The 6,691-nt window shown below is 36.5% G+C and overlaps 1 non-coding gene across 1 annotated transcript; it reads right to left on the reverse strand.

Moving 5' to 3' along the window:
* Nucleotides 1-2,196: 2,196 nt before the first annotated feature.
* LOC121208883 (small nucleolar RNA R71) lies at nt 2,197-2,303 on the reverse strand. Its single transcript, XR_005904006.1, has one exon. It is a non-coding gene; the product is annotated as a small nucleolar RNA R71 (small nucleolar RNA).
* Between the last annotated feature and the right edge of the window lie 4,388 nt (nt 2,304-6,691).

The following is a 6,691-nucleotide window of genomic DNA, read 5'->3' on the forward strand; positions in this document are numbered from 1 at the left end:
TAAGCCGAGAAAACCGATCCAACCGAGCACTGGGCAGCCCAAAGTCATCCCACATGCTGACCCAATCAACTTGTTTGGCTGATTATTTGGCCTGAAAAATGGCCCTTGAAGACTACTTCAAATTGCATTAAAACCCCTCCACTATTTATGCCATTCTAGATTTGCCCCTACCTTAAAGTATCATATTTGAAATCCTCAAACATGCCACATGTGTGGCCGGCCATGGGGGGAGTCTTTGGCTGCTGATTTTGGCTATTTTTAGCAGCCTTCTCAACCTATAAATATCTCCCCTTGGCTGCTCACTTCAAACAAATCTCAACCCTTCTCATCTCTTCACTTCTCTCTCATTTTTTCTCTTCTAAACCCCTTCCATTGTTATTCATTTTATTCCCCATTTCCTTGTCGATTTCAACTCTTGAAAAAGAGTCAATAAACCACCATTTGGAGCAGCATTCAAGTGTTTGTAAAAGCCTTGGTTCGACAAGAACAAGCAGAGAAGGATGAGTGGAGCAAACTAATCAAGCCACGGAGAAAACACCGGATTTGATTCTTATTCCCTATCATTTTAATTTTGTTGTTGTTATGATGGAAATGTCAATGAATATTTGTGATGTTGAATTGTTTAATTTAATTAATATGAATTCAATTTAATTCTTGTTAGGTTGATTGCATTTCATCTACTTAAGTTGTTAAAATTGTATTTGTGTTGTTATAGGTCTCGGTAAGATGTTTGATTAAGTAAAACCATGACTAAGTTATTCTTGCATTACAATTGTAACGTAACTAATGAATTAATTATTTAAACGGATTGAAGTTGTAATTAATTGACACGATACTTAATCAATGCATATTTAATCATCTAAGGTAGCCGAGGGTTAAATTAATAACGGTATTTAATGATACATTAGCCTCGCATAACTTGCAGGATTATTGTGATTAAAATGTTTCAAGGTAGAAATACATTGTTACCTCACATAATCTTTTATGTGCTTATGAGATTGAATTACTTGTTTGAATTATCATATAGATATGTTCAAGAGATTATTTTAATTTCATAAGCATGTATGTGCATTTACAATTTGCTTATTAAAATTTGTTTAATCGGTTGAATTGACATAGAGATATATTGAAGAGATAAATGGATTTTGGTAGGTAAGTATGTTCATAAATTAGCAAATTACCGAGCTGCCGTGAATTTATTCGTAACAACTTGAGCATGAGTTCAATAATTCTATGTTAAGAAATGTAATTAATCTAACACAATTATGTCATCTTGATTAAAATCATCTTTTGCAATTGTGCATTGGAACTTTTATTTTATTTTTATTTATTTTTCTTAGTTATAAATCTTAGTTTTTAATCACCTCTTCAAGTCAAGATATTTTTCTTCACCAAAGTGTTTTTAATTGCATTCATAAATAATTATTTTCACAGTCCCTGTGGGTACGATAAATCGACATTTACTTGTCACTTTATTACTTATTGCGATTGTGTACACTTGCACATTTCCATCATTCCAAGTTTTTGGCGCCGTTGCCGGGGACTGTTTTAAAAAATTCATTATTTGTGAATTTGTTTATTTTGCATTTTGGTTTATTATCCTGTTCAATTTTAACTTGATTAATTTTTCTATAGTTATTTCAGGTGTTTGTGAGTATTGACCTAATTATCGATTTACTCCTTGTAGACCCTGAGATTGAAAGAACTTTTCAATAGCGAAGAAGACAAGCAAGTCTGAGAAAGACCGAAGAGATGAACTTCAAAAATCCAAATCAAGGAAACGGAGCAAACCTTGCCCAAAATCCTATCCTTATTGCTAATGATAGAGATAGAGCTCTAAGACAGTATGTTGTGCCAGTGTCTCATGATCTTAATTCGGGTATTAGGAGACTCGAAATCGAGGTACAACAGTTTGAACTAAAGCCAGTCATGTTCTAGATGCTTCAAACAGTGGGCTAATTCAGTGGAACGCCTACCAAAGATCCTCACCTGCACTTAAGACTATTTATGAAGGTGAGCTATTCTTTCTAGTTAGCCGGAGTACCCAAAGATGCACTACGATTGAAGTTGTTCCCATATTCACTAAGGGACAGAGCTTAAGCCTGGTTGAACTCATTGCCATCAAATTCAATTTCCACATGACAAGAGTTAGCAGAAAGATTCCTCATGAAGTATTTCCCACCTAGCTATAATGCTAAGTTAAGGAACGAGATCACTGCTTTCTAACAAATGGATGATGAATCCTTGTATGAGGCATAAGAAAGATAAAAAGAATTATTACATAAGTGCCCTCATCACAGAATCCCTTGTTGCATCCAACTTGAGACATTCTGTAATGGTCTCAATGCTCACACGATGATGGTAGTGGACGTTTATGCTAATAGTGCTCTCCTTTCTAAGTCTTACAATGAGGCTTCTAAAATCATCGAGAGGATTGCCAGCAACAATTATCAATGGCCAACCAATCAAGCAGTGCCAGGAAGAGGAGTCGCTAGAATACATGAAGTAGATCAATTATCAATGGCCAACCAATCAAGCAGTGGAAGGAAGAGGAGTCACTGGAATACATGAAGTAGATGCTCTAAACTCACTCACATATCAGGTATCCTCGATTTCTTCAATGCTTAAAAATTTTACCACTAATGGGTTTAATAGTTTTGCAGCACAACCATTGAATTGATTTGAAAATGTAGCCTGTGTCTATTGTAGGGAAGGACATCTATTCAAAGAATGTCCATCGAACCCAGAATCTGTGTATTAAATGGGTAACCAGAACCAAAACTGAGGAAGACAAGGACTATAATCCAATTCCTATAACCTATTATGGCGAAACCACCCTAATTTCTCCAAGAGTAACTAAGGGGTTGGACCCAGTAACACATACACCCCACCTAGACTAGCCTAGCCATCTATTTTTACCCAACAAGTTTAGAAACAACCTCAAGCTAAACCATCCAATAGCTTAGAAAACTTGGTGAAGGCATACATAGCCAGGAATGATGCTTTAATCCAAGGCCAAACAACTACATTGAAAAACTTGGAAAACCAAATGGACCAGCTCGCAACTGAACTCAGAAACTGACTATAAGGTGATTTACTAAGTGATACGGAGAATTCAAGGAATCTTGGGAAGGAGCATTGTAAAGCGTTGACATTGAGGAGTGGAAAGACGTTAGAGCGCAACACTGTTGAAGTTGAAAATGAGCCAGCTGATACTCAAGACTTGGAGGAAGTTTAACCGAGTGTTGAAATTTTAGTTTCACTAGAACCTGAATCTGAAAAATCTGATAAGGTAACTTCTGAACCAGCTAATTATAAAAAACTAACAACTTTGTTAGATGCAGAATTTCCACAGAATACGAATCAAAAATTCCAATAAAAAAGCCTCCACCACCCTACCCTCAAAGACTTCAGAAGCAGAAGTAGGAAGTTCAATTCAAAAAGTTCCAATACATACTTAAGCAACTTCATGTCAATATCCCGTTGGTTGAAGCACTTGAACAAATGTAAAACTACGTCAAATTTATGAAGGATATCCTGTCAAAAAAATGAAGACTTGGAAAATTTGAGACGGTAGCCCTGACAAAGGAATGCAGTGCACATCTTCAAGACAAACTACCACAACAGTTGAAGGATCTTGGATGTTTTACCATACCTTGCAACATTGGAGCAACATATTGTGGTAAGGCACTATGTGATCTGGGTGCGAGTATCAACATGATGCCCATGTCAATAGTTAGGAAGTTGAGGATAGGTGAAGTTAAACCTACTACAGTTACACTTCAATTAGCAGATTGATCTTTAGCACATCCAGAAGGAAAAATCGAGGATGTATTGGTACGTGTAGACAAATTTATTTTTCCAGCTAACTTTGTTATTCTAGACTTTGAAGTAGACAAAAAAGTGCCAATCATCCTAGGAAGACCTTTCATAGCAACCAGAAGGACTCTTATTGATGTGCAAAAGGGCGAGCTTACTATATGTGTTCAGGACGATCAGGTAACATTTAATGTTTTGAAGTCTATGTGATTTCCTAACACAATTGATGATTGTTCTGCAGTGTCCAATTTAGAGGAGTTAATCATGGAAAAGGAACTCAAATATGTTGAGGGCCCGTTGGAACAAATTTTGACATCAAGCCCTGTAAATGATGAAGAGGAGGGTGAATACTTATCTTTGCTAGAAGCTAATCAAAGGGGATTTAATCCGAATCCCATTTTGAAACTTTAGAGTTAGAGAATAGGGATAATGCCCAACCAAAAGTGCCAATCGAGGACCCACCTAAATTAGAACTAAAGTACTTTCCTCACATTTAAAATATGTTTATTTACGTAACGCTTCTACTGTGCTTGTAATTGTTTCAGTAGAATTAACCACTGAGCAAGAAGAGAAACTCATCCTAGTATTGAAACAATTCAAGAAGGCTATCAGATGGACCATAACCGATATTCGTGGCATTAGTCCATCTGTATGCATGCACAAGATCATCTTGGAAGATGGCGAGAAAGGGACGATTGATGGACAATGAAGATTGAACCCTATCATAAAGGACGTGGTAAAGAAAGAAATCATCAACTGGTTAGATGCGGGTATAATTTACCCCATCTCAGACAGTTCGTAGGTAAGTCCAGTCTAGTACGTGCCAGAGAAAGGAGGTATTACAGTAATTAAAAACGAGAATAACGAGTTGATACCGGCTAGAACGGTTATGGGATGGAGAATTTTCATCGATTATTGGAAGCTGAATAAGGTGACTAGGAAAAATCACTTTTCTTTGTTGTTTTTGGACCAGATGCTGGATAGACTCACGGGGTGAGACTATTACTATTTTCTCGAAGGATACTCAGGGTATAATTAGATTACAGTAGCACCGAAAGATCAACACAAGACGACATTCACCTACCTGTATGGTACATTCGTATTTAGACGCATGCCATTTGGTTTATGTAATGCACCTGCTACATTTCAAAGATGTATGATGTTATTTTTACTGATATGGTTAAGAAATACTTGGAAGTCTTTATGGATGATTTTTCAGTATTCGAAGATACATATGATGATTGTCTAGCCAATCTAGCCAAGGTACTAAGGCAATGTGAAGAAACAAACCTCGTACTCAACTGGTAAAAGTGTCATTTCATGGTACGAGAAGGTATTGTTCTAGGGCATCGGATAACGAGACATGGAATCGAGGTAGATAAAGCAAAGGTAGACGTTATTGAGAAACTCCCACCTCCAACATCTATAAAGAGTATTAGGAGCTTTTTAGGCCACGCCAGTTTCTATCGAAGATTTATCAAGAACTTCTCTAAAATTGCTAAACCCTTATGCAAATTATTGGAGAAGGACACGACGTTCAAATTTCATGAGGAATGCTTAAGAGCTTTCAAAGATTCGAAGAGTCAGTTAGTTTTGGCACCTATAATTGTCACAGCAAACTGGTATTTGCCATTTGAATTGATGTGTGACGCAAGTGACTTCACGATAGGAGCTGTCATGGGCCAGTAAAGTAACAAAGTTTTTCATCCCATCTACCACGCAAGTCAGACTTTAACAGGAGCTCAACTGAATTATACGGTAACAGAGAAAGAGTTACCTTCTATTGTGTTTGCTTTTGACAAGCTCCGATCTTATCTTGTAGGTACCAAAGTGACTGTCTATACGGACCACTCGATAATTAAGTATTTACTTGCAAAGAAAAACACTAAGCCGAGACTGATCCGATGGGTACTTCTACTTCAAGAGTTTGATCTAAAAATTCAAGTTCGAAAGGGAGTAGGAAACCAAGTAGCAGACCACTTGTCTAGATTAAAGCCGCAAGAAGGGAATTCTCCACTTATACCTATTCAGGAGACATTTCTAGATAAACACGTATTGAAGGTAAATCATGTCCATAGTACCCCTTGGTTTGTTGATATTGCTAACTATTTAGCTTGTGGTCTGATGCCGATTGATAAGACATATCATCAAAAGAAAAAGTTTCTTCATGATGTGAAGTACTAGTTTTGGGAAGAACCATACTTGTTTAAAAAGTGTGCAAATCAAATGATCACCCTATACGTTGGTCTTTGGGAAAGCCTGTCATCTACCCTTGGAGTTAGAACACAAAGCTTATTGGGATCTCCAACAACTCAACTTGGATCTTAAGCTTGCTAAAGAGAAATGGGTGCTCCAACTCAATGAGTTAGAAGAGTTCCAAATGTTCTCATATGAGAATGCCAAATTGCTCAAGAAAAGACTTAAGAGATGGCATGACAAACACATTTGGGTCGAGAATTTGAAGTAGGTCAGCAAGTCTTGTTATTCAATTCCAGATTAAGGTTCTTTCCAAGTAAATTAAAATCATGTTGGTCTGGTCCATTTACAATTCACCAAGTTTACCCATATGAAGTTGTCGAACTTCAAAGTAAGGGAGGTAATTTTTTAGTCAATGCTCAGCGCTTAAAACATTACTGGGGAGATAAAATTGAATGGGATTAGATATTTTCTTTTTTATTATTTTTAATAAATGATTTAGGGTATATTTTCAGAATTAGCATGTTTAAATAAATTCTGTCTAGGAGATTGGAACTTAACCAGGACCATTGTAACCACTCCAATTTTTCCTAAGAATTGATTTTAACATAATCTTCCGAGAAATTATTCCTTAAATAGCAAAATAAATTTTTAATTTTCAAATAAAAGGGTCAAT

Source organism: Gossypium hirsutum, chromosome A10 (genome assembly GCF_007990345.1).
Source record: "Gossypium hirsutum isolate 1008001.06 chromosome A10, Gossypium_hirsutum_v2.1, whole genome shotgun sequence".
Classification (NCBI taxonomy): Eukaryota; Viridiplantae; Streptophyta; class Magnoliopsida; order Malvales; family Malvaceae; genus Gossypium; species Gossypium hirsutum.